The following is a 24,432-nucleotide window of genomic DNA, read 5'->3' on the forward strand; positions in this document are numbered from 1 at the left end:
TACTCAGTTCCCTCTGTGAAACTTATGTGCCTGCGATACATTTTGATAGTTGTATGCTTAAAGGTCACCCAACGAGAACATTTAAGCATCCTGTATTCCCGGGTCATTTTCTGCCCTTTTAGAAGCCAATTTGTGTTAGCCGCCTAACACAGTATAATCTGTTCAAAATCTTCAGCTAAGAATTTACATCACAGAAATTATTTAGGGGAATGACGGAATCATGTCCCCAATCTCCGCGTGGATTTCCTTCTGCTGTTGCAAATGTTTGCGGGCCTTATTTCGCAGTTTGAGCAACACATTTGCCACAAAAGCGGTTAGTTTTAAGTGTTCCGAAAGTTTGAGGTGACATATGCATTCGTAAAAGAAAACGGTACTAGCCTTTCTCCGCAATTTATCCTAATTTCTCAGGCGCGTAATGCCTACAAAACAAATATTCCGCCGAAACGAAGAGTTGGGTGTCCATGTGTACTTGCTGCTGTCTGATCAACCATAAAGGCGAGACAGGTGCGGTTCTTCTATTTGGAAGTTTGTTTTACAGATGAAATCCCTTGAATTTTTCCTAGTTTTTGCTCTTGAGACACTTCATTTCATGCATTTTAAGGTCAGAACTGAATGGCAAGAAGCATGTTATTTTGATTCCCTTGCATTTTCAAGTGCAGGACACAAATCTACACAGGGCCGCTAAGTAAATAGGGTGGTTCTATGGTTACATCTTGTTCAAAAACGCTGCAATGTGAATTACGTCGTACTGAGCATGTTTGGAATCGATATTTCAATACGTTTTAATTACAGAAGACGGCATTATTTTCATTCCGAAGGATCTGTGAATCGCACACGTTCGTTCTATAGGTCTAAAATATGACAAAAATTTTAGTTGTTTCTCTCGCAGTTGGGTTTCCTGTCTTAATGAAGCAGTAACTCATACAGTTTATGCCATCTAACCTTTGTTATCAGCGAGACAGGAACACCACAAACAGCTGACTTCCAAGAAACAGTAAGTTATGGAATCTTTGGATATTTTCAATTATGTTTTCATCCTTCCGGGCCCGCGGGATATTTTCATTTCAATTAGTTACGTCATGTACATCAACTCTTGAGGACTTTGTTTACGAAAATACCGTTTGCGCTTTTCATCTCTTTGTTATTGATTATCAATTCTAAGTTTGAAGCTCACGTTTAATATAAGTTAAAAATAAACCTATAGCTTCTTTTAAGATTTATTTATGTAAGCCTCGCATTACCGGAGATGAAATCACTGCCACGCCGTCACCGTCAATAGACCCTTCTCCAAAATGGCGGCAACAGATTTGAATGATTTAAAATTGAACTGAATGAAAAACTGATACCAGCACTAGAAAAAGCACCTTTACTTTAGTAACCTTGCAAAGTTTCAGCATATTAGGTGTTATTTAACAAATCGACGGCAGTTTTCTATGGTCTATACTCTTATAGACCATAAAATGACGTCAAAAAATGTTCAAAACTCAAGTGGAACCACGAGCCGCAGGCGAGTGGTTTCACTGCCAAGTTTTGGACATTTTATGGCGTCATTTTATGGTCTATAAGAGTATAGACCATAGAAAACTGCCGTCGATTTGTTTTTTACAATAACATGGAAAAAGTACGAGCGGAATTGGCTATTTTTTTCGTTGAGAAAGCGCGCGCGTTACATCTGACGTCATTTTTATTGTCTGTACTCTTATAGACAATAGCTACGAGCCAATCAGCGCGCGGGAATTTGGACAGTTATTGTAAAAATCAGCTTAGGAAATGTAAAATGAAATTTGACGAATTTACAGTCGTTCGTATGACTGGGGGTATACGTCGTACCCCCAGTCGTACAAACGTCTGTAAATTTTTTCATTTTTCAACTTACATTTTCGCAGCTGATATTACACCTGATATGCTGAAAATTTGCAGGGTTACTAAAGTAACAGTGCTCTTTCTAGCGCTGATATACTTTTTTAACTTTAAATTATTTGAATTTACGGCCGCCATTTTGGAGAGGTGACGCCCGATTAAAGGATTCTTTAGTACTGCCACAGAATTCTATAAATCCAGGCCGAGTTTAAGCCGCTCATTTATTATCTCTCTCTCATTTAGTTTTCTTCTGTTTCAAAGAACGGCGGGTTTTATATAGGTAATAGAGAGTGACTCGTGGCATACGATCAGTATCTTTTTAAAGGTATTAATATTAAAGGTCAAATATGCTAAATTTATATATCATTGTCAATAGGAAACAGTTACTGGAGCGACAGATGTTATCAGTAGAACAGGATGTCTTCGGTGAAAGCATATTAAAATTCTACAAAGCTCACGGTTAAGAAGAATATGTCAAAATTAAAGCTATATATAACTTCTTTAAGTTTCTTTCTTTTTATGATCCTCACGATAAAGAAATCAATAGTACTTAGTCACTAGAATGAACTTTCCAAACTGTTCTTTAAAGAACCACCCAGCATTTCACTTCCATGGATATCTAGGAAGCTTGCTAACAACAGCGAACTGACAACAGCGAACAGGAAGACTGGCTGAGCTTGAATGATTAATATTTCCCGCTAAAACTGTCCCTCGAGAATACTAAAACCTCTCAATCGTGCCATCAGAATAGTAATTTCTGACTTATTCATTGCTTATTCACTCAACCGTCAGAAAATACATTTTTCTTCGGTGTTTTATTTGTAACCTACGTCTGTTATAACATGGGCAAATTAATTCCTTTCCTTTTCCAAGGCACGAGAATTGTGTTGAAGAGAGCGAAATAAGGTTAGCTAGGATCAGTTTTCGGAAAGCCAATGATACCAGCTCGCATATTAAGGAGACAGGAGTCTGCTCCCTCCTTTCTGGGACTTAAAAAATTCAGCTAAAGAATCCAAACGGACCAACCCGTGTTAGCGTACACAAATATCCCATTTAAAGTCCTCGAAACCAGAACTGTAGTGCGTAAGTAGAAGATGGGGCTTGTGCCGTGAGGGTAGTGATTTTTTTTTGTTTGTTTGCTTTCGCTTTTAAGGAACATGGTCAAATGTGATAAATATATATCATCCGGTATGCAAACGCAAAATCCGTTATGGAGGCGACTGATCTTATCAACATAACCGGATATCTTTAGTGAAAGCATACTTAAGTTGAAGCCCACGGAGTTCCTGGGTTATTAACCTTCACGAAAACCAAAAAAAAAAAAAAAAAATGGAAAAATGGAGGCGTTTGTGCGAATTTCCATGGAGGAATCCTTTGCTATTGAGCCCGTTATCTCATCCACTCCCAGTTGTGGGTAGAAAATAAAGTATTTCACCCACAGATTCGAGAAAGGTTAAAGTTATCATTTCTGTTATGACGAAGCACGTACATATGACCCGTTAATCCAACTCCAAAACGTCATCTCTACTTAATAGGTATCATAACTATCATAACTATCATCTGACACGATATTAGCTATTGTATATCGAGACAGTCCCCCCCCCCCCCCCCCCAAGTTGATACACTACTTTTCGTTATCTCTTCAATTACATCACCAGAAAGCTTGGCAACGAACTTCTTTGTGCTACGCTTACAACTCACTTGCATTTGCTTTTCAAAATAATTACAGACTCAATTAATCCTATTGTCAGCTTTATTCATGTACAAACTAATTAAATCTTAATTAGTTTTCGCCTTTTATGAAATGTAGCAAGGATTGTGAAATCCCTAAAACGTCAGTTCTCGATCACATTTCTTGAGAACTAATATATTAAGATCTTCATACTTTCTTCAGTCTGCAGAAGTTAAAGTCTTTTCAATACCACGATGAACAAATGCATATTAATTAAGAAAAAGTAAACTCGAAGCGATTTGAATACTTATCCGAACAAACAATAAATAACTATACAACACGAAATTTATTACATGTATTATTTAAATTTAAGGACAGAGTGTTATTCATGAGGCGTTTCTTGTCAGCTCAACAAGTTCTTCACAAAGAGCAGCCAGATTGTTTATTCTTTAGCTTGATCTTTCTGGCGTATACTTTCCATTTTTCACTGCAATTGTTAATGTCTCGATCTACAGACTCTATAGACTGTCGGTTGAGTTTGTAAAGCCCATCACTGAGTCCAATTTGAACACCTTGGCAAGAACGAAATGTGAGTGTTCCATTCGATCGGTCGACCCACGCGCCACGACCTCGATGCCATTACCGTTGCAACTGTTCCTCTAAATATTTACTGTCATAATTCTGTGGAACAGAAATTAGTAGTTAAAACGCCATCTTGTGCGACAAATGTTTCTGACCATTCTTCCGTTGGACTTTTCTGTACACTCATCGCTTGTAGGGTATGTCGCCTTGATAATCCCCGCGAGATCGAACTGTTACTTCGTCGAAGCTGCGCTCTCGAACCAACACTAAGAACGCTTGTTTGTACAGGCTCAATATTCAATGACATCCTTCTTCCTGTTCCATTCGAGCACGAGGGTTCCATTTTAAATGTACCAACCGCCGAGGCGGACGATGCAGCAGAACTTCTGTTACTACTGCACGGTGATTCAGACGTCCAATGTTTCTCGTCTATCACCTCTAAGAACGTCGAAAAGTTCGCACACTGATAGCAAACGTTGCGAAAATCCGGGTTTGGTAATTGTGCTCTCATCTTTACAATGTTCAGTTGTGAGCTTGATCACGTACGCTGCTACAATTTGTGTTGCAACTCTCTCTCTCTCTTATATACTGACGCGAAATCAAATTGCTTTCTTGTTGTCGCCTTCGTGCTGATATGTTCTTTCCACGAATCGGAAATGAAATGATCTCGTTTAGTCTCGCCTTGACTTATTGACTTGCGTCAGTTGACTCACCGTGTGATACGTGCTGCGTATCTACCGGCTCACTCACTCCGCTGTATCGTGGAATGTGTGCACCCAGCGAAACCTCCGCCTTAATTGTGTCGATATCATCGCGTGATCAAGCATTGCATTTACAAGGGGGTAATCAGGAAAAGAGCCCCCTCTTGAAGCTGTCAACATAGAAACAAAACAATATACAGCCACTTTAGCGGTGAGGGCTCGCGGTCATTAGCAATGACGTAAAGTAACCACAAAGGAAGACCAAACATTAACATGATTAATAGGATGAAGTTTGTTTACTGTGATATAATCTCACAAGTAATCAAGATGACGAGCTAAAAATATACACCAGCCCTGACTCAAAATTCATCTGACTCCATTATTAGAAATAGCAGCGGAGCGACTTTCATAGCCGATTGTGGTTCCAGCAACTTCTTCTTCAATAGTGCGGAGAAGATTAATTGTTCAATTTAAATTAATGCGTTTTTAACGACGTGCCAATGCGTACGGAATCAAGCAGCTTTCGACATCCAGCTGAGCTGCTTTAGAAATCTTTTCAAGAAGATTTTATTATGACATTGAAGTATGCAGTGAACGCATAACTGCATGATTTTAATACTGACAAGCAAGGAAGAACGATCGTGTAACACAGTAACTGACCTCTACCTCACATGACGCCATTAGTGTTAAAGCTCAAAGCCAGACATAAATATCGAATTTCTATTTTGAAAGTTTGGAAAGAACTAAAAAAGTACTGGAACAAAGTTCAGTTCAAAAACTTTAGTGTTAATGTTAATACTCTAGGACTCTAGAATAAACTTGCCACTATAACAAAGCCAGAAAGCAGACAGTCGAAACACGTTCACTTTCACCAAGAGTACGTACGTCATGTCCTTTTGTTTCCACTACAAGATATTGAAAGGTTAAAGCCTCGTTTATCCACTTAGGGAAGATTTACTAGTGGGTTTGAAAAGGTTAAAGACCGGGAAAATGTGTAACATAGATAGGAAGCCTTTCTTGAATATAATATTGAGCATGTGCACTTTTATAAAGTTACGTTAGAGGTGTATATGAGATTTATCTCCTGGGTGTGAAAAGGTTAAAGACCGGGAGAATGTATCGCATGGAAAAGTAAGCATAAATATAATACTGGAGTGATTTAGAACCGTGTTTACCGGCAAACAGGAAACGTGATATTTGCGTTAATGATTTCTTGAAAAAATGAGTAGATTGAGGAGAATAGTGCAGGGCAATTATGACCTTTGTGCTAACCCAAAACTACTCAATTTTACTGAGAAACGTAAAACAGCGAGCCGCAAATGTAGGCTAAACATGGTCACATGACCTTCTAGAGTTTGCGTGGCGTGGGTGCTCTTTTGTAAACGAAAGCACAAGGGGTATGGTCTAGTGTTTTTGTTTTGGACTGAAAGATAGTCAGAATTATATCTGTCATTTTCAAAGTTTATTGGTTTTAAAGTTAAAGAAGTGCCGTAGAATTCCAGAAAATCGATTGGGAAACGAAACGTTTATAGTAGTTTCTGAAAGGAACGCAATACTCCATCGACCCAGAAAGCCCTAAAAGTAAGTAATAAAATACAACCTAATGAAGAGAACAAGACTTTTAAATTTGAAAGACATGTTTCGGCAACTCCCGTGCCGTCGTCAGTTTACGGATGGAATTACATTGATGAACAATATATAGCGGAAAATTAGAATAACAATGGTAAGATAAAAGTCTTGTTCTCTTCATTAAGATTGTTACAAAATTGCTGCTTTTACATCCTTTTGGTAAAATACAACTTCTGTTGTTTAAGAAACATGTCGTTTTTTCTGTCGATGTTAACTTGGGCTGGGTGAGATTTGGTGGAAGGAGGACATGCGGAATAATAGCTTCAAAAGGGGAGGGACGTCGGGTTGAAAATAAAGAAGCTTCGTAATGTGATGGTCATTTGAAGAATTTTGAGTAGGGAAAAACAGACTCTTTTAATTTGATATCACGGATGAAGTTTAACCCAATAAGTTTCCTCTTTTGTTCAGGAAGTTGGTTGTCAAATAAAAACGCAACTCCGAGGTTGAAAGTGGATGATTCAAGATTATTTTCAATGGACAGAGTTCCACTAAACTCTGTGAAAAAACGAACGTCCCCTAAGTAGGTAAAAAATTTTTGGCATTGAAACTCCTATAAAAGTATTCCGAGACAACAAACAGATTGGGTCTCTAATCTCGCCAACTTTTCCCAGAAATTCAGTCTTTGGGGCTGGGAAATTGGCACTTGATGTTAATTAGCATGTGATGTTTACTTCAAACGCTAGAAAGAAAGATATCGAAAGAGCTGATGTCAAACTTCGATATAGCTAGACAACAACTTGAATTTTCTCGGGGGACGGGGAGGGGTTAGGCGGTTGTCGTGCGAAAGCATGAGTTTTCAAGTTTTTGAAGTTGACAATGTTTAATTTGCCATGGTAAAGCACACCTTTAGGTGTCGCTAATTAAAGGATGAAATGAGGACAGTTTCTTGTCTTAAAGAATTAAACAACTCGACAAACACACTAGGTGCAGGGCCAAGGGGGTGACCTACACCGTTTGCAAAGTCTTACATGGTTGGACGAGAGGACAAAAGAAAAAACAACAGAACAATGTTCCCAGCCCTAAAAAACAATGCAGCTGCAGGTTATCAGGGTCCAGTGAAAATAGAACTTTTGAAAGGTGCAGCTCTACTTGAACCGAAAACCGCTAAGTAAGGGCCTGATAAAGATCGTGCTTTCGTCCACTATTTGTGAAAAATGTAATTATCACAACATGTTTTTCAGTATTGAATGATGACACTTATCCCAATACGTATGGGATTAACTTATGTAAACACTTGAACACCGGAAAAGCAAATTAATTTGCTTCAGAGATAGTTTGTTGTAATATGACCAGACCAAGGCGTATCGCCATCACTGGCAAATTAAAACATCCTTTAATTTACAATTTCAATTTTTAATTAGTACTTTAGAGAACGTAAAACACGAGCTACGTGCACTTTGCTTCGGGAATCGATGCTTTTCACGAACCGTTCAAATTATGAAAGTGATGTTTGATGAGAAACGCCGATAAGAACATCAATAGTTGCACAGCCAAAACGTAAACTGCCTCCCAGCCAAAATCATGAGACGCAAATTAGAAAACGGAACTCGAACATTAGCCACCTCCAACTGTGTTTTATTGAGTATCGATTTAATGGTAATGTTCTTTGGAAAGACACCAAGGCCTATGGCATGAAACTTCGCCAGTTGGGAAAAGGTTTGGTCGCCTTGTCAGTTATTGAAGTTCAATATTAATGTACTATTCTGAATACATCTAGACACAGAGAGACCGTTCAACAGTATTACAGTTGAATCAGAAAGGGATCAGAGTGTATAAAAGCGTGCATTTAGTAGACAACTGACCTCATGTTGGTTGAATATTCTTGTCTCAAGTCTTGCTGCTACACCGCACTGACGAGAGCCAACTTGCTCGAAACAGCTGTCCACGGTTGCATCTTTTTACTCTCGGTTTGGTCTCTATCATGTCGCTGTCGTGTTAAGTTTTCTTCACAGTAATAGCTATTTCAGTCAAAGCTTATGTCGAGCAAGAATCGTACCGGGGTAATGAGGCTTAAAATAGCTAATTAATTTGGACCATACAGTAAAGGTGCGAAGTATTGCTGCATAATCAACCACAGTAAAAATCAATACAGTAGTACCTCATAGTACAATAGGTACGCTACAGATGATAGTGAATCGTACTAGTTTATTTTATATTATCAGCACTGGGTACTAAGCACATTGGCATCTGAGGTCAGCATTGGCTTTGCAGTATTGTATCAAATTGTAGTTTTATATCAGTTTTACCACCCCTCCCCCTAACCCTTTCAGGGCAGTTTTAATTTTTCATTGTAACTAACTATTATTTCAGTTCCCATGTACTGGTGCCGGAGGTGTAATATTCAGTGGCTTGTGGGCCTCTATCGCCTGTAGTATATATCAGTTTTCGTTGTGATAGATTTAGTTTTACGTAGATTGTATTTGTAAGATTTCAATAAACTGCCTGATCTCAAATGTTTGTTATCTAGAGTGGGTTGATGTGTTTAGGTTACAGCATAGTTAATAAAAGGCAATGCTTATGAAGCCAGGCAAACTTCTTTGTTATATCCGTTTGGTTAGCATTTTTGCTTTGACCGTGCACAAACTACAATAGATTTTGAAATATGTTGGAACAACTAACCAATAGAATATTCAACTGTAGCGCGAACGTTAAAACAAAGGATCGCGCACGGTAGCGACCCTTCCAATATAAATTGCAACGCCATTGTTATCAACTTTGAAGATGGCAAGGTTTCATAACCAGTCCCCCAATTAACTATGGCTATAGTGAACCGAGTAGATCATCGAATCAGTTCACTGACTTGAATGATGGCAAAATAATGACGATATACAAAGTGCTAACATGCTAAGCATTATGGGCATAGGAAGCTCTAAGCGTAAGACACCACGGCGGACGACAAAAAAATGAAAAGGGTTAACCTACTTTGGGACGTGCAAGAGAGACACGAAAAGAAAAAAAGGCTGAAACTATCAAGGAAAAATAGCGACGCTATACCAAAAACAGTTTTTGATTAAGTGTCGACCCTAAAAGTAAACGTGTTTAAAAGCTTAAAAGTTTATTTATGGTAGTTACAGTAAAAGAATAGCCAGTTGAAAAAATCTCTAAAGCAGATGGTCATCACTTGGAGAGTTTCAAACCGACGCATGCATAACTTCTAGTGTCCTTAGGCTGAATATCACTTCTGTTATTTGGAGTGGTTGACTATCTCGTGATATCTCTTTTGGGGGAGGTAACAAAATGGCTATTTGAATACATTGCGTACGATTCATGTTTCATCCCGGGTTCATCTTAAAATGATCTTTAACCCCGTATACTTTAAATGAAAACTTCTTTGATCAGAAGTTATAGATACTAATATCTGATATTTTTAACCTGATAATTAAATCCGTACTGGGGATTACAGCTGTTAAGGAATTGTAACAGGTAGAAAGAAACGAAAATATCTTTGATGATCTTGACGCTGAGTATGGCCTACTATAGACATATCTCTCAGTTGAATTTCTTAGATTGTAGTTTTAAATGCATCGTAAACAAATTAAGGCTTCGATCACGTTCTAAGAACTGTAATTATTGTTGTTGTCATTAGAGCAGTTTAAATTTGAGTACCGTGAGACCAAATCCAAACTAAGTACACTAACCAATCAGAAAAAAATGTAGACACCGCAATGAACCAATCAGAACTCGAGGCAAATACATGTAACCGGTGCCAAGCGCGGGAAAACGTGTGCTTTTCCACCTCTCGGAGTGCAATGGACTAGACTGGAAGATCGGTCTCTTGAAGTATTGGTCGCCCAACCGGTTATGCTTGGATTTCATCCGTTTTTCAAATGGAACTTGCAAAGACATAATACAACTCCTCCGCGGAAATAAAAAATCTTTCAAATTGAACCTCGTTTGTTCTTTAATTAACGTTTAATAAGCCAGGAATTCTTAGGCTTTGCAAAGACATCCGCTTCTTCTGATAAGATCAGAAGTTATAAACATTTTAGATCTGACAGTGACTTTGTTTCCTGGTTTGCATAAATATATCTAGCGTATTTCCCGAAAGAAATGCTCGGAGGTCACGATTCATAAATACGCACGGCAGTTTGGTATGAAAACTGGTCTTAATGCTAAAGTTAGAAATACTATTACAGCGGTTTTCATTTGAGTGTGGAAAATATTTTCGCTTTTCTTTTGATTTTACTTTATTACGCTCAATGATTGGTTAAAAAAACTCGCCCTATTTTCTCAACCAATGGGAAGCCAAACCAAAATCAACCGTATCTTGGTCGTTCGCGTTTCCCGCGCTTTACGCCGGCTACGTGCATTTGCTTCGAATTCTGATTGGTTCATTTTGTCGTCTCGTCTGTTATGATTGGTCAGAGTAATTACTTTGGTTTTGGTTTTGCAACACTCAATCGAAAACCAACCGCTCAAGCCGTATAAACAAGGATGGTTAAGCTTGATGACAACGTCCGCAATTCCTATCATGAAGGGCTTCATTGCAATAAGCAAATTTGGCGAAATCAGACCAAATATTGAGTTTAAAGTTATTGTCTTCAAATATGAGCAGAAAATTGAAGAGCATGAGAAGTGAGAAAACAAACAAACGCGAACAGGATGTGTTGGTTTCGCAAACAAAGCTCTTACGAGTTTTAATAATGTATGACGAAATATTGAAATTAAAACTTCCCGCCTACAGGCCCGGAAGGATGAAATACAAATGAAAAAATATAATCAAATTCTGTGATTGTTTTTAAAGTGTATTGTATTTGGAATATTCTTCTCACAGAATGCCTCAATGCCGACATGTTAGGTTGGAGGAACCACGCATGGTAAGAGTCAAGAAACCCTATTGCGATTGAAAGAAAGGACTCAAATTCTTCTCATTTTTCACAGGCCAAGGCCACGCAACGTGGAACTGAAACCCCGGAATGCTGAATAAGTAATTTGTTACAAACAACCCAGTTTCTATTCGAAGCGTAATTTCAAATCTGTCCATCCACTGATCGTTATCTGCATTTAAATCACTTCATTTACATGTCTGGTGGTTCATTTTATTTACACCGCGTTTAAAGTTCTCCACACTCAAGGGACGATTATAGAAAGGAACTTTTTATCCTTCAATCAATTAATGAGAGACAACGGCGGTTATGTACGCATCTTAAGCCTGAATTTAATTTCAGATTTTCTTTCCTTAACTGTTTAAGTTACGTACATTGCGAAGGCCTGTCAATTATTCATTCTTTCATCTGCAGGTCAGATATGTGTCTTTCATATTTCACTTTCATTTTCTTCTCTTGTAAACGTCCATCGCAGTCAATCACTCACCTACCACAACTGAAGGCCGATTCGCTCTGTAAAGAAAGGAAATTTTTACCTCCGAAATTACGTCAGACCTCTCATGCGGTTTCCGGATCAGCGGAGTAGAATAACGTCATTTTATGCTCACAGGATGTCACTTAATTCTTCCCGCCGGAATCCCGTAAGCACTTCCGGGACAATAGGCACTTAATGAAATTTTTTTCTTTGCAATACACACTGAAAACCATAAAAATCTTTGTCGTTTACCTACCTTTGTTAAAACGAAGTTTCATCCTGAAGAGCATCCGGCGTGGCACAATTAATTAAAAAGACAACAGCTGAATATTGTCGATTTGTAATGGTGCGCATCGGAGAGTAGGCGGACAGAACATTACATAATATTAAGTGCTCAGTAACTATTATTGATTCATTTAAAAATAATAATAATAATAATATCAATAATAATAATAATAATAATAATAATAATAATTGTACGCGCATACGCCTCAGTTCACTCCTATCCAATCTCCATTCGTCCCATTTTAGGCCCCTACATCGGTGAAGTTAATGACGTTTAATAAACTTGTTTTTGTGTGTGTTTAACTTGCTTTTTTAGACTCAGAATAGTATTTCTTAATAAAAAAGCATTGATTATTTATGAGTTTGGAGTTTGCACTTGAGGTTGGGCGTATTTTTATTGACTAAAAAATTTAATAAACAATCTCGATTTATTTTTGAAAGTAAATTACACTATTCGTCAGCAACATTTTACGACGGTAGAATATGTGGAGACCTTTTTGCTTTGCATTGTAAGCTGAAGAAAGACGCAGCTGAAATAAAGCACTCTATCTCATTTTTATAAACCAAGCTTTCCACGTAAATTGCTACACATATTGTCGCATTTTCAATGAGCAGAAAGAGATACGCAATGGAAGAAATGTGATGGTATCTTTTAAGCTGGTGACGAATGTGTCACTCCTGATAAAACACATCTTACTTAGCAGAAATAGGTGTGTGACGTCATGAACAATTGCGATAGGTGTTACGTGTTGACGTTATTTTAAAGATTGACAGCCTGACAGCCAGCCGAAAGGAAGTACAAAGTGTGATTTCACAAAACCTTCAGTGAGAGAGCGCGAAGTCATTACTAACCACTAATAAAGTTTGCTCGCAAGTTAAAGCTTTACTGAGTTGCGATTATTACTAAGCTTGCACTTGTGGGTGAAATTCATGGGTACCTTAAAAGCTATAAAAGATCTAGCCTATGAAAGGTACAAGTTCTTCTTAAAATCAATGATAACTATTAAGAGCCGTAATCCCTTTATTTAGTTCTCTCGGTCTGTGGGGGTGGGAAAGTTGGAGATCTGTAAACAGTCTACGTAAGGGATTGACCTCCCCTCTTCTCACCCCCACCCCCTTCCTCCCTCTGTCACCCCACTCAACTGGGCTTAAATGGTGTCAACTTTCAGAGGTTTTCCATTTACAAACGGGGAAACGTAGCTAATATTGCCAACTGATATACTGAACTATTACACCATATAACGGAAGGAGAATGAATGATCAATGATAAAACAACATAACTGAGAGGATTAATTACTGGGGTAAATTAAATTACCGAATGTAAACGTAAAAGCGTATTCTCGAGATTTTTCGAGAGGTCACCATGGACGTTTTAAAGGGGTGCTGTCCAGATGTTTGGTAATAAGCGTTCAAATATTTGACAAAGAACCTTTTTCTGACATAAACTTGCCCTTAGAATACCAGGAGATAAATGATTAAGTAATTTCTCAGAGGAAGAAAAGTATTATCAGCTTTGAGCATTTCTCCAAAATACAGGGAAAGACTGAACTGCAATCTATTTGCATTCTAGCCATCCATAGCTTAAAATAATAAAAAGGGCATTGTTGTATCAAAGCTACTCAAATATTTAACATACCACTTTTTTTCCAACATGAAATTGTTCATAGAGCACCAGGAGAAAAATACTCAGTGATTTCTCCAATGAAGAACAATTAATAAATCAGGTTTTAGAAATTTGTCCAAAATACACAGGAAGAACTTGAAAAAATTGGCCAATGTTTTCAAGTGGTAATGATTTCCATCCAAGCCGTCCGCAACAAAGATGAAAACTGCTAGCTTATGTATACCCGTAGGGTTATTGTTGACAATACTGAATCATGATTTTAACATTAATATTTCCATCGAGAAAATATGTATTTTTGCTATCCAAGGGCACACTTAAAATCGATGACACAGCCCCTTTAAAACTCGTTTCTGTGCACTAGTAGAGTTATTGATAACAAAACACAACTATTATTTTAATGTTTATGGCTATTTAAAGTGACATTAAAAATAGGTGACTTTCCCCTTTTACTCTATCACCCAACGCAGCTAGTCTAGACTATATTTCAACAGTGGATTCTAAAGTTAAAGTGGAATTCTATGCATTTAAAGATCCATCAACTGTTGAAAGTGTTTCCAACTAATTGGGAACTCTATCTAACCTTTTTTTATTTTCACCCCTACTGAGTGAATTTCGGTGAATTCTGTGAGGTGAAGATAAAGTACGTTATTTAAGGCACAGCTAATTTCTCGTCAACATTAAATATAGAAACTACATCCGCGTTTTCGACGACTTCCTCACTTTCACTCACGTGAGATGAAGACGCAAACGCGCATTCCAAAGACCGGATTATGCACCATCTGTTACTTTTATGCGGAAATTCGATCGGTCTCGGAATTATTGTTAAGCGGATTAATTAGTCTTCTGAATCAGTATGAGCAGTAGTAACAGACGCTACGTTACGACGTCGATCCCTTTGGAAGCTAGTACTTGTAGATGTAAAATGGAACCCTCAAGTCCGAAAGAGACAGAGAGTAGGGTGTCACTGGATACCGGGTATATTGAGCAGATCATTCTCAGCGTTGGAGCAACGGCGCAACTTAGACGAAGAAACAGCTCAACCTCGCGCGGAAGATCAAGAAGGGGAACTTTACAACGGATGTGTGAAACTAACATACTAACCGAAGAATGGTCTGAGACCTTCGTGGCACAAGATGGTGTCTTAACAACGAATTTCTGTTCCACAGAATTGTGACTTTGTGACACTGAAAACGATTTCGATAGAAACTTTGTCACCGAAGACGACAAAAGAACAAGATGTGCTCAGCTTTGTTCTCGCTACGAATAATCAAGAATTTTGTTGACAGCTCTTGGAAATTAATTGACCGCAGTCCTATGGTACCTAACCATCCCAATAACAATTTACCGAAAGGAATGGAAAAAACACTGGTATTTATGGACTAAATGGTACTGTGTTGTAGAGTGATATATTGGGCTTTGTTTTGCCCCTTCAGATAACGAGAACCGGCTTCGCGGATGCTTTGAAAAGTTACGTTACATAGTGGTTTTATTGTAAAACAGATTAAAGACTATTCAAGACTGAATCGAGTTGAGTTGCATGATTGGAATCTAATGTAAAAATCTGTGAATATATTTATCTCAATTAAATAAATATTGAAGAAAACTTTAAAAAAACTCGTGATATCATTCACCGTGATCCAATATCACTTTCCCTGAAATAACACGGGGTAAAAATAAAAGTGCTACAGATTCCTTACATTTAAGTCTTGTTAAGATAATATCGAAAATGTTTCAAATTATTACTGCTGTTTCGCTCGTAAACCGTTTCAGTGAAACCATTAACGAGGGCAGGAAACTACCCGTGGGTTAACAATTTCTCAATAATTAAAAAAGCTTCAAATATAGCTTAATCCCGTGAGCTGTACATGTGATACCCCGGTTTCAAATGAAAGTTGCTAAGGTATGCAAAAAAATTCTTCTTCTTTTTTTTATGACCGCCGACCGGTTAGCTCACTTGATTGAGCATCGGACTACCGTGGGGGAGGTCGTGGGTTCAAACCCCGGCCGGACCAACACTTAGGGTCTTTAAATAACTGAGGAGAAAGTGCTGCCTCTGTAATAACATCTGCAAATGGTAAGAATTTCTAGTCTTCTCGGATAAGGACGATAAACCGTAGGCCCCGTCTCACAACACTTCAATGTTTATAACCCTGTGGGACGTTAAAGAACCCAGACACTAATCGCAAAGAGTAGGGCATGGAGTTCCCGGTGTGCTGGTCTGGTCTTTGTGCTGTTTCATGATTTCATGGGTTAGGTGGGTAGGATGAGGTCGCCAATGGACATATGCTGATGTAAACCGCATTTGAAGATATATAAATAGAAAATGCGGTATATAAATGCATTACCATTACCACTATTTTTGTACGCCCGAGATTTACGTTACGTAATCCGTGTAAATGTTTTGCCTATGCTACAAGCTAGCACCCTCTACGATTGCTTCGCCTATCATTTCAACATGGGTTTGGCAGTTATGTTTTCAACGGCATTTGGAAAGTACTTTCCGACAGAATCGAAACTGAAGTAACTATTTCGTAACAAGACAAAAGTAATTAAACCCCGCCTACTATGTAAACGTTGGTTGGTTTTCGATTGACATTTTTAAAAGTGACTGAAAACGTTTCTTTCAGGCTATTAAAATTCATCACCAGACTCCGACATTGAATCGCGACGTTGGATATGAGCTCCCGGCGATCTACCGGGACGTGAAAGTGACAGAGAGTATTAACACTACCCAGGAAGTGAGTAGGAGTATTAACACTACCCCTGGATGGGATGTTAGTGCATCAAAGGATACCCAGCATGAACTGAAGTGACTTGGAGTATTACCACTCACCCAGGATGGGATGCTGTGTTGAAGTCGATCGCCGTGGGTAAACAAATTTAATTATCTTAAAAACCTGTGTACACGCTAGATTTGGATTAACGAGGAAGTGGCACGTCTACTGTTGGTTACTTTCCGTACCGCTAGACCCCAAGTAACGCAGTATGTTTTCAAATTTCCAGTAGCTCGGAACCTTTCTAAAGGTCTATTTTCACTGGACCCTTGCAACCTGCAGCTGCATTGTTTTTTTTTACCAATGGGAACACCGTTCTGTTTTTCGTTCTTTAATCCTCTCGGCCCGGCATGTAAGACGTTGCAAACGGTGCAGGTCGTTCCCAAATTTCTGTTACCTGCTCGTTGGACCCCATTGGGAGTCGGTGTCTTAGCTTCCGGTACTAGGATTTCTGGGATTAGAGAAACATGACGCCCGGGAGATACAAAAGAGAGAGCGCCGAGAATTTTGGAACTTTGGAGTATCTTTGGCAGTTATTAGACGTGCTGTCGTTGTTGCTTTACTGAGACAAAAACTTGGTATGGTGGCCGGTGGTTAGTATCGATACCAAGCACCTGAAAGATCGTCACGGTGGTCCATCCAAAAGGAATGGCCTTAAAAGATCAGCAGTCTAGATTATACAATGTCTACGACACACGATGCAACTCCGGATCAATTTGTTAACACGGAAATAAGCTCCTGATTAAAGCCAACCGTCGCCGAATTTTCCCTCAACCATCACAACCCTCCACAGCGTCGCGCGTTTTGAAATATTTAAACCAATTAACTTAGTTTACTCAAGGTTTTATGTTGGTAAATTCCTTAACAAGATAATCAAAGCACACATCCACAGAGAAAAACAACAAATTTCTGAACGGAGCCGGATAAGTAATGTTTGGATGAAGTCTAGTCTGGCCGCCTACTCGATAAGAGGTTTTGATCGCCTCTCCATGGTACAACAGTGTTTTGTAAATAGCACCAAAAAGTCTGGTTTTACAACGCCCGTTTTCCTCAATGTCAACGACCTTTCGTCAACTTATTATAATTTTTTTTCATCTCTTGGTATTTTCCAGTCTTTGATCATGAAAAGCCAAAGCTTTCAGTCGGACATTATCCACAGTAGCAAACTCAATATAATGTGTTTAGGAAGTATAAGGCAATTTTTTAATTAACACCGCTTGCGAACAATCAGCGGTGCGACAAACGTTGCTTAGTATATCACGTTATTGAGCTTTCCTAAAACATTAGAGTTATTGCACAATGAAAAGTTACCCTTGACAAGTTTATTTGCCTTTCCCTTTTAAGCATATTTTTCAACCACTTGCTAAGAGTTTGGAAGAAAAGCGTCCTTGAGAATGGTTTCTCGGTTGTAAAATTTCGCCGTCCAAACAATTTCTTCAGTATGTACAGTGAGTGAGCTACCACTGATCACGTTTTTAATTGACCTAAGATAACAAATAACCAGGGGAAGTTTAACGTCAGCGCTTGTTTCAGACAGGATTGGATTTTACTGTACACCGACATTTTTCACATCGCTTAAAGTGCTTCCTTCAGTTCAGTGAAGGGAAGTCGGAAGGCGGTTGAATAGATATTATCAAAACGAAGGCATATAACGGTAAACACAGTAGGGTGCGTACTTCCTCCAAAAGAGGGAACATTTTAAAAAGGAAGTATTCGATAGTGAGTAAAGAATACAAATGTATTGTGTGCTGAGTGTAGACGTCTCGTAGGAAACGTCTGAACAGGATAATGGCTTGAGGTACTCTGCAAACGGAAATTACTTTAATAGGAAACGGATCAATCATAAATTTATTGTCGAATACTAAATCATTAGAACAAGTAATAAAGACAGGGACTATGTACACAGCAAGGATAGGATCAAACCTCTTGAAACTCTTTGTCATTGGCATCAATGTTGATTTAAAGTGATTATAAAAGACTGGATCATTGAATGATGCAATTATAGGGTTTTAATAATTCACTGGCTTAGCGGGCATGGGATCAGTTGGTCATTATACCAGCATGACCAAGAAATAGTGGCCATTAAATACTAATCTGGTCTTTCTTGCAAAATGAAATTAAAGAAGATCTAGCAATATTTCTTGGCTCATTTTTAATAAAGCGATTATTCACTAGAGGATTGTTGGATATGAAATCATGAATAGATAGTCAATGAGACGCCTACCACCGGGTTAGATATGATCATCACATATCTAGCGCGCGCCCGTGGGATAAGTGTTAATTATAAATTAGTTATTGTCAGTTGCTATGTTTCTTGTTGAGTGCATTAACAGTTATTTGTAAAAACCATGACCACCCGACAGTTTTAGGAAGTGTAATAAGAAAGTCAACCTTGGGTAACTGATATTTCGTTCATTTTGCTCTCAAAATGTTGATGTTAGCCCTAGGTAATATTAGGTAATATTAGGTAATATATAGTTTTCTTTTTGCTCTTATTGTGACCTAAATATCAGGTATTAAGATGCAATTCCTCGCGGTATGGTTTCCCAGTTATTATAGCAGTTTGCAAAGAACCACCCATAAGGGGTCAGCCGCAAAATTTCCCTTACAAAATGTCGCAGACTCAGGAATTTCCTCATCTATTCAGTTGCGACAAAACTGAAAGTCAGTTACAACGTAAACTAAATAACGGAAAACTAAATTTACTAAATTTCTTAAAACTACACACCATCTTTGATTTGTGCTGGCTAAAGCTAATGGCTGCTTGAACACATTTTGTGATTACAAGTTGTTCTGATGAATTTGATTATACGCGACAGATGGAAAGAGCAGAGATGACGAGCAGCACAGACGCCATGCTTACCTCACTGTTCCTACACTTGCCCCCACAAGGACATCCCGTTAATTCCTTTGGTTGCCACGCCCTTCTCCTTCTCTGTCTTCACATATTTTGAAGCAGTGCGGTATTTCAAACATCACAGGGAGAGGAAATTTATCCAGGACGGAATTCTGTAGACAATAATGCACAGTTTTAGGGAAATATAGACTGATACAGTACCGTGCTCCTCCTATTTACAAAGTTTTTCAAAAAACCAATCGGCAATAAAACTTAAACAAGTTTCTTTTTCTTTGTAATGGTCCTTGCAGTGTTCTGATAATAATTTCACGCGTTACCGATCGTTTTTTAAATATTTCCTAAACTTTGGTTACGCGTACGACGGAATCATAACTCATAAGCATCAGTAGAAGAAACCTATGAGTAAACTAGTGCAAGACAAGCATAAACACATAAGAGCACATGCACAAGAAAGGGAAATTTTCATTTCAGTTTCGTGCAGCTTAGATCTGCTTGTGCCATTGCATCGTGCGTGGAAACCAAGAGTTTTAGAATGACGTTTATGGCAAACGGCATTCTACATTCTACATTCGTCACCCGCTGATTTCAGTTTTTCAGCAAAATTGACAAGTTTTGCGTTACCATCAAAGGCCAGAATTATTTTGCACTAATCTTATCTATGCACTCGTTTTTTCAAGAAAACATGTGAGTCTAAATTTCTCTGACACGATGGTAAACGAAACGACTGTCAAATTAAACATGCGCGCGATCGTCATGGCGCTCACCCTCGCTCCCAAGAACACGTGTTCTAGGTGCTGGTCAAAAGAAAAGCCGGGGCTCTGGAGACGAGAGTGCATGGCGCCTGCGAGCGAATGATAGTCACCTTATGCTAATCTGTGCCGCACGTGCAATGAACCTGGTGGTTTTGCCTACTCTGGCGTCGAAAAGATGTCCATCAGCTTTAATCGGAACCTTTAAAATCGCTAAAATCTTGTAGGATCAGCAGTCAGTCTACAGACTGTACAATACGGACGACACACGACTCAAAGCCGGATAAATGTATTTAAGTAAACTGTCAGGCTCATAAGCTCCAGATTAAGTTGAATTTTTGAAAATTGTCGCCTAAAGAATCCCACTGACCACCGACCATACTGCCTTCGATGGCACCATGGGGATTGAGACATTCAGTTAAACCAATTAATTTTCACCAAATCCGTAGCACAGAGAGGAACACGTAAAAATAAGCCAGGAGTTTTTTTAAAGTATTGGGATGTTTATCCCTGGAATGTTTAGAAAACCTATGGCCGCCTACTCAGGATAATGTAATCTCTTTATTTACGTTATGGATTTGTCTTGCTGCGATAACCTTCACTGACGTCACAGTCCTAAGATACAAAGTACTAAATAGCAGGGTAAAATTCGTTCAATTAGCGTGTTTTCCGCAGTTTTTGATGACCTCTCGCCAACATTTTTTCCGACTTTTTTGTCGGCCTTCCTTTGCATTTTTCTTTGAAAAAAGACCAGCTTAAATTGAGAGCTTTCATTTGTCTTTTAAGAAAAATTTTAAATGCTGAATTATCAATGCTTATCAGTAGTAAAATCATTGGATTTAAATTAGGTAAGGTTCGCCCGGGTAAATTATTTCTCCAACTAACTGTTGGGTAGCGACTAGCGCAGCCAACAGAAAGACACTACAACCACATGAAATCTTAACTGTTAACTTTTCAGACCACAACAGCAAATTTACGTTTACACAAAACACACCTTTTCCTGTAACAGACGGTAAAGGTTCAAAATACAAAAAGGAACAATAACATAAACGGCAACAGTAAGAAATAGACGGTGAATGTTCAATTAATATGAAGGAATTTTGAAAATCACTGGTCTATTCGATGTCGATAGCTTCAGTCGCACTTGCATCAATAACAACGTTTTCCGGTGCAGCATTTTCGACGCCCAATTCGGTGATCACGTCGAAAGGATCATTGCACTTTACGTAATGGATCGGAGGCGCTTATTAACAAAAACATATTCGAAGTGGGCGCTTATTACAAGGGGGCGTTTATTGGACGGAGGGCGCTAAATCGAATTATCAGGCTGTATTTGCTTTTCCTTTTCAAGCATGTTTTACAACCATTTGCATACTTGCTCTTTCACTATATGAAGTTTTATTTTGGCCATTCCGTAGCAAAAACACAGGAAAGAACACATGAAAACACGCCAGGATTTTTATAACGGATTGGGACATTGCCTACTAAGATAATGTAAGCTCTTTATTGTCTTGCCGCGATAACCTTTACTGACGTCGCAACACTGAGACAAAGTACTAAATAGCAGGGAAAAATTCGTTCAATTATTACTCCTGTTTTCCGCAGTTCTTGATGAACTCTCCCTAATATTAAGTTTTTCCGACTTTTCTTGTCGGCTTCCCTTTACATTTTTCTTTAAAATAAGACCAATTTAACTTGAAAAGTGTTCAGTTGTCTTTTAAGAAAAATTTTAATGCTGACTTTAAAAATCCGTTGTCAACACTTACCAGTGATAAAATCATTGGATTATAAGGCAATGTTGGCTAGTTAAAGAGGCAGGTCTACTTCGCCTGGGTGAATTATTCCTCGAAATTTTGAATGGCGGCCAGCAGGGCCTACAGACAGAAACTGCAACCCCATAAAATCTAACCTGTTTCCCTTGTCAGGCCACAACAGTAAATTTATATCCTTCTACAGAGCTACACACATACTAAACACACCTTATCCTGGTACATATGCCCTCTAGACCACACACCCACATATACCAAGGTAATTTATGTTAATATAAATAGCTTATAAATGCACCCTGCCCTTCCTCAACCGGCCTTTAAACTTAAGAATCTGATGTGCATTTTTCATTCAGGGGTTCAGTAAACCAGCGGCAAGTAGAAAATTCCTGAAGAGGATGGATCACGTTTAACACAAACTGGCCAGTGACTGAAACGCGGGCCAAAGTTTATCTCTGTTCTGCGTGGATTTGTCTGCGCGACGACATTTTTTAAATGTTAACTCAAAGTAGTTCCTCGCTTGAGGGGAAAACGGAAAGGCATTATGTAGATTTTATCAAAATGAAAACGTCAGACGCTATCCACTAGAAAACGCACATCCTGGGACACACATGCACAGAGCACAGGAAATCGTCGAAGATAAGAAAAGAATGTAAATGTGACGGAAACCGCTAAGCTAGAAAACGGGCTGCTCATAAAATTAATCACATTTTAATGACGAATGTTACTAATAAAACACTGAATTGAGGAAATTGAAGAATAGTTGAAAGGTTGAAAAGATAACCGGAAAGGACGAAAGTCTCCAAAATATAAAAAAATATGATGACGCTGGTGAGAGGAAAGCACTGCTCATTATTTGAATTCCAAAAATAAGATAGCACTCACTCGCCTTGCGAATTCCAACACTATTACAAGGAGTTAGGTCACAACGTTGTTTCCAATGCCTGGACATGATTTGTGGTCCAGGCAAAAATGTGAGTACCTCTGTAACATCAACGCTAATTTTATTTATATTCTTTGTCAATTTGGAAGTTAGAATGGCCAGTTCTAAACTTTTTTGCGGTAGAGCCACTTTGATCGATTCCGCTTACAGAGCATTAAAATAGAAAGAAATCAATTTATATCTGCTGCCGTGTCAAAGTACCAAAACATTGGCGGAATCCAATTAGGAAATTTTGGTTTGGTATATAGTAATTAGAGAACAGTTAGTAGCCAAACACACACACACACACACACAAAAACTATACCAGCTAGGAGGATCGCTGAATGCGTTTAAAACTGAACAAATACTGTAACAAGAACCGCACTCACCGAATAACCAATAGAGAATCCAGAATTCAACAACTGAAGACCTGTTAAACGATAGAAGAAATATATTTGAAATAGAAAATAGCTAGGCAATGGGATTTCGCAGTAGTGTATACACAGAGTGGCTCTTCGTGCAGTGTCTTCTCAATCCAAGGAGAAACGGACACAGCCAGACCGGAGGAAGGACGAGAACTTACAATAAAAACGATACACACATGACGGCAACTCCGGGAATAAAAGACAAGGCCATGTTGGTGCGAGGCGAGAGGTCCTCCCTGCTCACCCTTACCTAGCCTGAATACAAGCCCAAAATGACGAATAATTACCCAACAAAATAAATGTCATTAGTAGAGAACAAACCCGTGGATAGGATAGTGGCTTTTGTAAGATCTGATTGGCTACTCAATCGCCAATAGTAGTTGCTATCCGGCCAAAGGAGTTGTCTTAGATTTCGTCTAAGTGCAGGAGTCAGATTTACCAATCGAAACGAAAATACTTGACAAGTATACAAAAATATTAATGCTAACCTAGTGGCAAGGCTAAAATAAAACTCCCTAACTTTTCACTGACTTAATGCAATATTTCCTGACTATTTCCTGATCACGGCAATTCTAAACTAACTTGATAAGAACAACTATTAATTAAATTTGTTAGGGGTCAAGTTCGGTCGTCAGTTAAAATAACCTATTTCGTGTCTACAAACTCTCGTATCGCGTAAATTTAATAACCACGAATTATACAATTACGGCACGAGGGCATAATTGGATCTCGATGAATATACCGTTGTTTCCCGTAACTAGGTTAGGATGCAAGTTGCACGGAAATTTGTGTACCACCGCTGTGATAGAAGCTAGCTAAATGGTACCCGGTACCCATGCATGGCCATACGCTGTGAGAAACAGGATTAACAAGCCAATCCAATTCACTTCCGTACGTGTCGCGTGCTACTCTACAATTTGATTGGGTCAGTTGCACACGCAAAGAAATCAAAAAACGAATTTTCGCGAGGTATCCATGCACACTTGCCATACTGGCAGTCCAAAGAACGAATTGACCATAGAATAACGTGTGGGAACAAACTCCACATTATAGCTGTAAAAATTGTAATACTGATGATATGAAGGTTATCAGACCAATTATTCCAAAAACAATTTTAATTGTAGGCTCACGACCTTATAGCCGGCGGCAAGTTTACCTCAAAGTTTCTAGACATGGCCCGACTCTTAATCCTTTTAGTTGATAAGCCTCGTTATTTTCTGTCTTCACTTTAAATTCTGGTTGTCGGGGCCAATTATCTCAAGCAGCATAGAGCCAGACGGTCTTT

At 38.6% G+C, this 24,432-nt stretch overlaps 1 long non-coding RNA gene across 1 annotated transcript; it reads right to left on the reverse strand.

The window, feature by feature from the left end:
* Window positions 1–3,595: 3,595 nt before the first annotated feature.
* Window positions 3,596–24,137, reverse strand: LOC146463643 (uncharacterized). The gene is made up of 5 exons (XR_014856898.1): window positions 24,131–24,137; window positions 23,469–23,603; window positions 23,112–23,152; window positions 19,292–19,437; window positions 3,596–4,985 (listed from the first exon to the last, which is right to left on the reverse strand). It is a non-coding gene; the product is annotated as an uncharacterized LOC146463643 (long non-coding RNA).
* Window positions 24,138–24,432: the final 295 nt, after the last annotated feature.

This window comes from Pavona decussata, unplaced genomic scaffold, assembly GCF_977016875.1.
Source record: "Pavona decussata unplaced genomic scaffold, jaPavDecu1.1 SCAFFOLD_175, whole genome shotgun sequence".
Taxonomy (NCBI): Eukaryota; Metazoa; Cnidaria; class Anthozoa; order Scleractinia; family Agariciidae; genus Pavona; species Pavona decussata.